The 11,920-nt window shown below is 43.8% G+C and overlaps 1 pseudogene; it reads left to right on the forward strand.

Moving 5' to 3' along the window:
* The first annotated feature begins 362 nt into the window (after nucleotides 1-362).
* LOC108633312 lies at nucleotides 363-9,189 on the forward strand (annotated as a pseudogene).
* The last annotated feature ends 2,731 nt before the right edge of the window (nucleotides 9,190-11,920 follow it).

Below are 11,920 nucleotides of genomic sequence, written 5' to 3' on the forward strand. Positions count from 1 at the left end.
CCATGTAGCCATCTGTGGGTCCATTATTCTATCTGCCTCCACACTGTTCACATCACATCCCTTTCATACCCTCTCTTGGATGTTTTGTCAGGAAGCAGGTGTCAGCTCCCTCTCCCTGCTGGTGTCCAGGTTGGTCTTCCTCTCAGTTTTCATATCCATATCACGGTGGTAGAAATATTTAGAAAGACAGTCAGAAATGGACAAAGTCAGGTGAAGAGGAGACAAGTTTCACTCTGGTCATCTAATGGATTTGCTTCCTCAGCTGGGTCACAGACGAATGTTCACAATTTTGGGGGAGAGAGGAAGACCCAGAGCACTGAGTGGGTGCTCACTGTGTCCTGTCTCCTCCTTTTCGATCTCAGAGTTCCTGGCCCTCAGGATGGTGAGCGAGGACCAGCAGTGTGCTGGGTGCTGGAAGTTTTCTACAACGGACCTGGGGCAGTGTGTGCCACAGCCCATGGATGATGTCACCGTGTCCATCATCTGCAGTCAGCTTGGCTGTGGGGACAGCGGAAGTCTCAACACCTCTGTTGATCTCAGGGAAGGTTCTAGACCCCGGTGGGTGGATTTAATTCAGTGTCGGAAAACTGATACCTCTCTCTGGCAGTGTCCTTCTGGCCCATGGAAATACAGTTCATGCTCTCCAAAGGAGGAAGCTTACATCTCCTGTGCAGGTGACTTATGTCTGTTTCTGTGTCTGTCCCAACCCTGTAGAATGTTATTAGTGAGATTTGATATTTTAAAATCTAAGTGATGGGTTTAAGTTGAGTTTATAAAATGAAGTTTGGATGGAGCTAATTTAATCTACATGTTCCAAACTTTCTTTATTAAAATTTTTAATTGATATAATTGATACAACTTTATACTTTTTGCTGTGTACAACATAATGCTTATATGTTTGTGTGTATTGATAAATGATCACTACAGTAAGTCTAGTTATATCTCTATATATGGATCCATATACACAGATCCATCAGTTCAGTTCAGTTCAGTTCAGTCGCTCAGTCATCCGACTCTTGGCGACCCCATGAATCGTAGCACGCCAGGCCTCCCTGTCCATCACCAATTGCTGGAGTTCACTCAGACTCTTGTCCATAGAGTCAGTGATGCCATCCAGCCATCTCATCCTCTGTCGTCCCTTCTCCTCCTGCCCCCAATCCCTCCCAGCATCAGAGTCTTCTCCAATGAATCAGGTCTTTGCATGAGGTGGCCAAAGTACTGGAGTTTCAGCTTTAGCATCTTTGCTTCCAAAGAAATCCCCGGCTGATCTCCTTTAGAATGGTATAGTTAAATATTTTTCTTACATGATGAGAATTTTAAGATGTATTTTCTTGGCCATCTTTCAAATATACAATACAGTATTCACTATAGTCACCATGCTGTATATCTCTTCACCTATTCATTTTATAATTCAAATTTATACCTTTTGATTACCTTTGCCTGCACCAAATCCCCCCCACTTCTGGCAACCACTATCTACTCAGCATCTCTGAACTTGCTTTTTTTTAAATATTACACATATAAATGAGATTATATGTTATTCTTTTCTTTCTCTGTCTGATTTATTTCACTTAGCATAATGCCCTCGAGGTCCATCCATGTTGTTGAAACTGGCAAGATTTTCTTCTTTTTATGGGTAGATATAAGTCTATATTACATTTTCTTTATCCATTCATCAGTGAGACTTACATTGTTTGACTCATATATATTGCTGCTGCCTGCTAAGTTGCTTCCAGTCGTGTCTGACTCTGTGCGACCCCATAGATGGCAGCTCAACAGGCTCCCCTGTCCCCTGGGATTTTCCAGGCAAGAACCACTGGAGTGGGTTTGCCATTTCCTTCTCCCATATATATTGCTACAAAATACTAAAAGGTAATACTGCTAAAGTGCTGCAGTCAATACGTCAGCACATTTGAAAGATTCATCAGTGGCCACAGGACTGGAGAAGGTCAGTTTTCATTTCAATCTCAAAAGAAGGGCAATGCAATGAATGGTCAAACTGCCTCACAATTGTGCTCATTTCACATGCCTAGCAAGGTTTATGCTCAAAGTCTTTCAAGTTAGGCTTCAGCAGTAAGTGAACTGAGAACTTCTGAGATGTACAAGCTGGGTTTAGAAAAAGACAGAGAAACCAGAGATCAAATTGCCAACATTTGTTGGATCATAGAGTAAGCCAGAGAATTCCAGAAAAACATCTGCTCATTGACTTACATAAAGCCTTTGACCATGTGGATCACAATGAACTGTGGAAAATTCTTAAAGAGATGAGGAATACCAGAGCACCTTACCTGCCTCCTGAGAAACCTGATGCAGATCAAAAAGCAGCAGTTGGAACTGGACATGAAACAACCGACTGGTTCTACATGGGGAAAAGAGTTCGTCAAGGCTGTATATTGTCACCCCTGTTTACTTAACTTTTATACAGAGAACATCATAGGAAATGCCAGGGCTGGATGTATCACAAGCTGGAATCAAAAATTGCTGTGAGAAATGTCAACAACCTCAGATACACAGATGCTACCACTCTAATGGCAGAAAGTGAAGAGGAACTAAAGAGCCTCTCATTGAGGGTGAAAGAGGAGAGTGAAAAAGCTGGCTTACAGCTCAAACATTCAACATTCTAAAAACCTAAGATCATCAGCACTTCATGGCAAATAAAGGGGAGAAAGTGGAAACAGTGACATATTTTCTTTTCTTGGACTCCCAAATCACTGCTGACGATGACTGCAGCCATTTGATTAAAGGAGGCTTGCTCCCTCTGTGACAAACCTAGACAGGGTATTAGAAAGAGACACTGCATTGCTGACAAAGGTCCATGTGGTCAAGCCTATATTTTTTCCAGTAGTCATCTCTGGACGTGAGAGCCGGGTTATAAAGAAGCTAAAAAGAGTTGATTCTTTTGAATTGTGGTGCTTGGATGCCACAGTTGAATTGAGAGTCCTTTGGGCAGCAAGGAGATCAAACCAATCAATCCTAAAGGAAATCAACCCTGAATATTCATTTTCAAGGACTGATGCTGAAATCTGAAGCTCCAGTACTTTGGCCACCTGCTGAGAAGAGCTGACTGATTGGAAAAGACCCTGATGCTGGAAAATATTGAAGGCCAGAAGAAAGGGGCCACAGAGGATGAGATAGATAGCATCACCAGTTCAGTGGACATGAATTTGAGCAAACTTTGGGAGGTAGTGAAGGACAGAGGAGCCTGGCATGCTCCATGTCCATGGGGTTGCCAAAGAGTCAGACACAGCCTAGCAACTGAACATATGTTGCTGCAGTGAACACTGGGTCTTCAAGTTAGTGTTTTTGTTTCCTTCAGATAAATACTCCAAAGTGAAATTCCTAAATCATATGGCAGTTCTATTTTTAATTTTTGATGCACCTCAATACTGTTTCCATAGGGGCTGCATCAACTTACATTCCCTCTAACTGTGCAAAAGCTTTCCTGTCTCTTCACATTCTCCTCACCTCCTGTTATTTCTTCTTTGGATAAAGCCTTTCTAGAGGATCTGAGGTGATATCTCATTGTGGTTTTGATTTGTATTTCTGGATGATTAATAGTGTTGAGCACGTTTCCATGTACCTATTGGCAAGTTGTATGTATTCTTTAAAAAAAGTTGATTCAGGTTCTCTGCCCATTTAAAAAAAATCAGATTGTTTGTTTTTTGCTACTGAGTTGTATGAGTTCCTTGTGTATTTTGGATAATAATCCTTACCAAAAATATAATATGCAAGTATTTTGTCCAGTTCCATAGGTTGCTTTTTCACTTTGTTGATGGTTTCCTGAATTGGGCAGAAGCTTTTTAGCCTTATGTCATCACATCTGCTTGTTTTTACTCTTGTTCTCTTTGCTTTTGGTGTCAAATCCAAAAAATCATCACAAAGACTGGTGTCAAGGATTTTATTTTCTGTGTTTTCCTGTAGAAATTTTATGGCTTCAGGACTTGTGATCAAGTCTTTAAATTTATTTTGAGTTAATTTTTGTGAAGGGTGTAACATAGTGGGTCCAGTTTTCATTTTTTTGCATGTGGCTGTCCAGTTTTCCCAATGCCATTTACTGAAAAAAACTGTCCTTTTCCCACTGTATATTCTTGGCTTCTTTGTCAAAAATTAATTGACCATAGAAATGTGGGTTTATTTATGGACTCTCTATTCTGTTCCATTGATCTCTGTGTTCACTTTTATACTAATGACCTACTGTTTTAATTAATATAGCTTTGTAATATACTGTGAAATCAGGAAGCACGACACCTCTAGCTTTGTTATTCATTCTCAGGATTTCTTTGGTATTGAGCATCTTTTTGTGGCTCCATGAAATTTTAGGATTGTTTCTTCTGTATCAGTGAAAATTTCTGTTGGAATTTTAATAAGGATTGCAGTGAATCTGTAGATTGCTTTGGGTAGGATGGGCATATGAATAATATTAGATCTTCCAATCCATGAGCACAGAATATCTTTCCATTTATTTGAGTCATCTTCAGTTTCTTTCTTCCATGTGTTTATAGTTTTCAGTGTACAGGCCTTTCACTTCCTTGGTTAAATTTATCCCTAGACATTTTATTCATTTCATACAAATGTAAATAGAATTGTTTTCTCAGTTTCTCTTATAGCAGTTTGTTGTTAGTGTAAAGAAATGCATAGGATTTTTGTATACAGATGTTTCTTCTACAACTTTACTGAGTGTATTGGTTCTCATATTTTTGCTGAAGTCTTTAGTGTTTTCTACATATAATATCAAGTAAGGGGGTTTCTTTCCTCATGACTCTGATGGTAGAGAATCTGTCTGCAATGCAAGAGACCAGGTTCAGTCCCCTGGGTCAGGAAGATCCCCTAGAGGAAGGAATGGCAACCCACTCCAGTATTCTTGCCTGGAGAATCCCAATGGGCAGAGGAGCCTGGCAGGCTGCAGTCCTTGTGGTCCTAAAGAGTCCGCCATGACTGAGTGACTAACACTTTCACTTTTCAATCTGCAAATAGTGTTAATTTTGCCTCTTCCTTTCCAGATTTGGAGATCATGATTTTCTTTTTTCTTGCCTGATGGATCTGGATAGGACTACCAAAACTAAGTTGAATAAAAGTGGGTGAGAGTAGACATTTTTGTCTTGTGTCTGACTTCAGAGGAAAAGCTTTTGGTTTTTTACAGTCAAGTTGATGTTCAGTTCAGTTCAGTTCAGTCACTCAGTCATGTTTGACTCTTTGCAACCCCATGAACTGCAGCACGCCAGCCTCACCTGTCCATCACCAACTCCCGGAGTTCACTCAGAGTCGCGTCCATCGAGTCAGTGATGCCATCCAGCCATCTCATCCTCTGTCATCCCCTTGTCCTCCTGCCCTCAATCCCTCCCAGCATCAAAGTCTTCTCCAATGAGTCAGCTCTTCGCATGAGGTGGCCAAAGTACTGGGAGTTTCAGCTTTAGCATCATTCCTTCCAAAGAAATCCCAGGGCTGATCTCCTTCAGAATGGACTGGTTGGATCTCCTTGCAGTCCAAGGGACTCTCAGAGTCTTCTCCAACACCACACTTTAAAAGCATCAATTCTTCAGTGCTCAGCCTTCTTCACAGGTCCAACTCTCACATCCATACATGGCCACAGGAAAAACCATAGCCTTGACTAGACGGACCTTAGTCGGCAAAGTAATGTCTCTGCTTTTGAATATGCTATCTAGGTTGGTCATAACTTTTCTTCCAAGAAGTAAGCATCTTTTAATTTCATGGCTGCAGTCACCATCTGCAGTGATTTTGGAGCCCCCCAAAAAATAAAGTCTGACTCTGTTTCCACTGTTTCCCCATCTATTTCCCATGAAGTGATGGACCGGGATGCCATGATCTTCGTTTTCTGAATGTTGAGCTTTAAGCCAACTTTTTCTCTCTCCTCCTTTTACTTTCATCAAGAGGCTTTTTTAGTTCCGTCTTCACTTTCTGCCATAAGGGTGGTGTCATCTGCATATCTGAGGTTATTGATATTTCTCTCGTCAATCTTGATTCCAGCTTGTGTTCCTTCCAGTCCAGCTTTTCTCATGATGTACTCTGCATATAAGTTAAATAAGCAGGGTGACAATATACAGCCTTGACGTACTCCTTTTCCTATTTGGAACCAGTCTGTTGTTCCATGTCCAGTTCTAACTGTTGCTTCCTGGCCTGCATACAGATTTCTCAAGAGGCAGGTTAGGTGGTCTGGTATTCCCATCTCTTTCAGAATTTTTCATATGGCCTTAATTATGTTGAGATGCAATCCTTCTATACCTACTTTGTAAAAGAGTTTTTTACTGTAAGTGGATGTTGAATTTGTCAAACACTTTTCTGCATCCTTTGAGGATATGAATTTTTACCTTCATTTTGTTTATTTGGTGTAACACACTGAATAATTTGTGATGTTGAACTATCCTTGTATCCTTGGAACAAATAGCACTTGATCATGGTGTATGATTCTTTTAGTGTATTGTCAAATTCAGTTTTCTAATATATTGTTGACGATTTTTGCACCAATATTTATCAGAGTATTAGCCTGTAACTTCTTTTCTCATGGTGTCCTTATCTGCTTTGGTATCAGACTAATGTTGGCTTCAGAAAATGAATTTGGAAGTGTTCTTTTCTTCCGTTTTTGGAAGAGTTTGAGAAGGCTCCACCAGTAAATACTGTTACATTGGGAAGTGAGATTTCAGCAATAAATTTTGAATGAAATAAATAAATGTTGGCGAGAGTGACAAATAGTCAAACCATAGCCACCTTATTCCTTCAATATTTCTCTCTGTGTTTCTCTTTCTCCTTCCCTCCTCCTCCACATACACACACACACACCCCATTCAGGTACACGTTGAATGATATACTGGATGTTGCCTGAAACCCATAGCTAACAGAATGTGGGACAGATACTTCAAAAGCAGAGGCTCACTGCCTTCCTTGTCTCTCTTTGCTCGTCTCTTTGTCTTTTTCATTTGAAGGCCAAAGAGGCACGAAACTATGAGACTTTTATTGATGATGTTTTTCCTACAATTAAACCCTGTGAATTGAGGAGGTGGTAAAGTCTTTGACCATGAAAATGAGCAACCTGCTCACAGAGGTCCTGCCATCATTTTCTCAGAGGTTCTCTGCATAGAGTGGGTAGGAGTTTTGATATGATGATCTGGAAAGAATATATAAATGTTGATACTTTATGACAGATACTATTTACCCTTCTGTTTTTCTTGAATTTATATTTATTTCTGTCAGCTTCAATTCTTTTATATATATATTTGCAGTCTTTGTTTATTATTTCTGCATCTTCTCAATACAAATTTTTCTCAGTAGGCTTTTTTTCACTATTGCAAAAATTTCTGGCTTACTCAGTGTGTACATATATGTGTCCATATGTCTTCTCAGAATTCTAGTAAGTCTTTCCTGTATACTTCCTTTTAAAGAGATTCCTAACCAACACTACGGGCTTTTCTGGTGGCTCACACAGCAAAGAAACTGCCTGCAGTGTGGGAGACCTGGGTTTGATCCCTGGGTAGGGGAAGATCCAGTGGAGAAGTGAATAGCAATCCACCCCAGTATGTTTGTCTGGAAATCCTGTGGATAGAGGAGCCTGGTGGGCTGCAGTCCATAGGGTCACAAAGAGTTGGACATGACTGAGCAACTAACACACACACACACACACATAACCAACACCACATTGTGGAGCAATTATCTCCCAATTAAAAATAAGTTTAGAAAGAGGCTTTCCTTTTACAACAGTAGTCTTCACTTGCCCAGTGTCACACTGAATAGTAGGTAAGAGCAGTTTATAATCTATCCAATAATTTTCCATTTAAAATTAGTACATGAGATTTTGAATATAAATTGACTCTCTGTTTCTGAACTTCTATTCTTAATGTGGAACTATTATCCTAGACTGTTACGATTAATTTATATTTGGTTTAATATTTCACTGATTAGTATGGAATTTAAAAAAATTTTATTTCTCTGAAATTTTATTTGTCTATTCATTCATTTAATAAATATTTATCAAGGCCTCTATCTAGGTATTTAGAAATGGTTTCCATAGATATTTGTTGAATGAGTGCATAGAAGTGCAGGCACTGTCCTAATAGTAGAAACATGGCACATATAAGATATACAAGGTCCTTCTTCATTCAGAGGAGTGTGTGTACATTTGCAGATGTCTGTGTTTATATTTGCTGCGGTGTGAAGACAGATAAGCAAGTAAATATTTAAAGTAATTTCAGCTGGTGATCAGATGCAGTGAATGTTTCAGCCCAGGAGATAATGAGCCTGTGTTTTCATGTGTCATTTGTACTGAGTCAGACCTTAGATAATCTTATGTGGGGACAGGACCACCCTCAGTGATTTCTGATCCACTGTTTCCCCATTGTTTGCAGGAAAAAGACCCAAGAGCTGTCCAGCTGCTGCCCCCTGCACAGGTACGTCAGCCCGCCCCCTCCCCTGTGGCTCCCAGGGGCTCCTTCTTCCCACCAGGGCAGTCACAGAGGGGCTGCTGCCTTTTCAGACAGAGAGAAGCTCCGGCTCAGGGGAGGAGACCGCGAGTGCTCAGGGCGGGTGGAGGTCTGGCACAGCGGCTCCTGGGCACCGTGTGCGATGACTCCTGGAGCCTGGCAGAGGCCAAGGTGGTGTGCCAGCAGCTGGGCTGTGGCCAGGCCCTGGAAGCCGTGCGGGCCGGGACATTCGGCCCTGGAAATGGAGCATCTGGCTGGATGAGGTGCGGTGCAGGGGCCGGGAGTCCTCCCTGTGGGACTGTGCTGCGGAGCCCTGGGCAGAGCGACTGCAAACATGAGGAGGATGCTGTGTGAGGTGCTCTGGTGTGTAAGGGGCTCGGGTCCACCCTGGGTGAGCTGGGGCAGCGCAGGGGCAGCGGGCTGGGCCAGGCATGGTGGGGAGTTTTGTGTTCAGACATCCTGGTGCTGAGGCTCTGATCTAGGACAGGGAGCTGGAGGACTTGACACTGATGTTGTGGAGACTGAGGGTGATTTCAGGCTCAGGAGGGAAAAATGGTTTGCCCTGCGTTCTGACCAATTTCTTTTTCCAACACTGCTATTTTTCTCTTTAGGTATAATGACAAATTTGCCCCCGACTACAGCAGGTACTGTGATCCATACATGGCAGGGAGAGAATACTCAAATACTGGGGACCTGTTCTGTGGGCTTTCTGACAGCTCAGAACAGGAAAGAGTCTGAGGAGCCGTGGCTGTGGGGGTAGCCCGGCATTACACTGGGCAATCCCCTGCCTTGATGTCCAGGGTCAAATGTTCTCCTGCCCGGGGTCCAAGGAAGTCTGGTTCCCATGTTGTAGAATCTAAGGAACTCCCACGTGCCCTTGAGTGTTGCTCCTCATCTGTGGGATGCAGGTCCCTGGATGTTTGATGCTCTGTCTCCTGAAGCCCAAGGAGAGGGGATGAGCTGGGTCCTCAGAGGCTGTCTCGCAGGGCAGCTCCCTGACAATCCCCAGCTCTGCCTCGGGCCACACTGGCCAGAGTGGAGTTGGCTTGTCTCAGGAGGAGACCCCGGGGAGCCCTGACACTGTCTGAGGCTGAGACGCCATTGTCCAGAGCTCCTGAAAATGCTGACGTAGGAGATTTCTCTGTGCCCAAGACTATCTCAGGTGCTTTTTCCTGTTCTCCTAGGGACCAGAACAACCTCAAATTCTCTCCCTGGCATCTTCTCCCTGCCTGGGGTCCTCTGCCTCATCCTGGGGGCCCTTCTCTTCCTGGTCCTCGTCATCCTGGTGACTCAGCTGCTCAGATGGAGAGCAGAGCGCAGAGGTGGGCTGCAGGGGGAACTGGGGACAGGGAGAGTGTGTGGAGGCAGGAGATGGGGCAGGTGTGAGGAGGGGAACCTGGGCCAGGTACTGTTGTGAGTTGCAGACTCCATGTGCTCCGTGCTGAGCTCTAAGGGCTGAGTAGACAGAGGTTCTAGGACTGGGCATGAACTCTCATAAGTCATGGCCTCTCCTGTGAGACCAGACAGAGTTGGCGCTGAGCTGTAATCAGGGTCAGATGAGGGGAGAAGGTGCTGACATGGTGCATGGTGTAGGAGACGACGCTGAGGTCCTGGCAGCCCCCCATGTGAGCACCAGGGAGATGAAGGTGGGCTGGCTGGATCGGGGTATCTGGGGAAGCTTCTCTGACCTGCTGGGTGATCTCTCAGCCTTATCTAGCTATGAAGATGCTCTTGCTGAAGCCGTGTATGAGGAGCTCGATTACCTTCTGACACAGAAGGAAGGTCTGGGCAGCCCAGGTGAGTGTCTCTGTCTGCCCTGCTGGGATCTCTGGTTGTCACCACCCCCCTGGCTGTGCACATCTTCTCAGCATCTGCAGACCCCATGTGTGCCCCAGGCTCACAGAGACGGCTCCTCCAGAGAGGCAGGATGGCCTCTCAGAGCTCCGTGATCTCCCAGCCTCTGTCTGCACTGCAGGAGCCTGGCCTGTCCTTTTCAGCCTTAACACAGGTCCCGTGGGTGTGGGGAGGGGCATTCTCTGTGTTGTGTGATATTTGTCTCCACATGAGGCTTCCCATCAGATTTCTCACTCACTAAACTGCCGTATTACACCAGAGATGGTGAGGACAACAGTGACTCCAGATCCGCTCCAGGAAAGAGGGTGGACCTGCTCGCTGGGCTTTGGGGAGAAGAGTTTTCCACAGAGGAGATGTAAGGGGGGTGTTTTCCTCTGATGGACCAGTGGCATCCCTTGTGTCCAGATGGGGCTCGTCCTCCTTCTCTGGCTGTTCTGTGATGTCTCATGTTGGGGCTGGTCTCTCTGTGTCCAGAATCACCACAGGCACAGAATGTTTTTTAAAATAACATCTGTAAAGCACAATTTGTCAAAGTCCTTTAGCAATGTTCAAGGGTGGAAGAGTTGCTTTGAGATATGTAGTTTCCACCAGAAAATATTAAGATATGTAAAATCATGTTTTGGCTTATGGACACATCAAAATGAAACATGGTCTTAGAGAAAAAAGTCTTTTGAAACAAGGAGTGACTGGTGCCTCTATTCAGAAACTCAGAAACTCTGAAACTCTGGGTCAGAAGGTATCTTAGGTATTCCCCAGACCAACCCACTTACTGGGGTTTCATACACTCCCTTGTCTGCTCTTGGAATCCCCAGGTCAGAGGACTGATGTCCCTGCTGAAAATTACGATGATGCTGAAGAAGTACCAGTGCCTGGAACTCCTCCTGCCTCTCAGGGGAGTGAGGAGGAAGTGCTCCCAGAGAAGGATGTTGGGGTGAGGTCCTCTCAGACCGGTGAGTGGGGTCAGTTGATCTCCTGCAATCTTTCTATCTGGAAAGAGTGAATTTGTGCTCCTCAATGCCCAGCCTCCATAGAGATTCAAAATATAGGTAATCTCATACATTTGGTAGCATCATCTTGACCATATGCCATATTTAATGCTGTCAGACTCCTTGCAAGGAGTGAGGAATCACTCTGCTTTTGGCATTTATGTCTCCATAATGTGACATAAACTTATCACTTTATATGTGATATACTTGCAGGAAGATTTATAGATTAGGGAATTTCCTGGTGGTCCAGAGGTTAGGATTCTGCACTTTTCACTGCTAGGGCCTAGGTTCAACCCAGGCCAAGAACTAATATCCCGCAAGCATTGTGTTATGGTCGAAAGAGAAACTTATGGATTAATTGAGCTTAATTAAAAGAAAGCTAAGTGCTGAAGAATTGATGCTTTTGAACTGTAGTGTTGGAGATGGCTCTTCAGAGACCCTTGGATGGCAAGGAGATCAACCCAGTCAATTTAAAGGAAATCAATCTTTAATATTCATTGGTAGGACTGAGCTGAAGTAGAGCTGAATGAGCTGAATAGTCATTGGTAGGACTGAGCTCCAATACCTTGGCCAACTGATGCAAAGAACTAACTCCTTAGAAAAGACCCTGATGCTGGGAAAGATTGAAGGCAGCAGGAGAAGGAGATGACA

The sequence above is a fragment of the Capra hircus genome, unplaced genomic scaffold (genome assembly GCF_001704415.2).
Source record: "Capra hircus breed San Clemente unplaced genomic scaffold, ASM170441v1, whole genome shotgun sequence".
In the NCBI taxonomy this organism is placed as follows: domain Eukaryota; kingdom Metazoa; phylum Chordata; class Mammalia; order Artiodactyla; family Bovidae; genus Capra; species Capra hircus.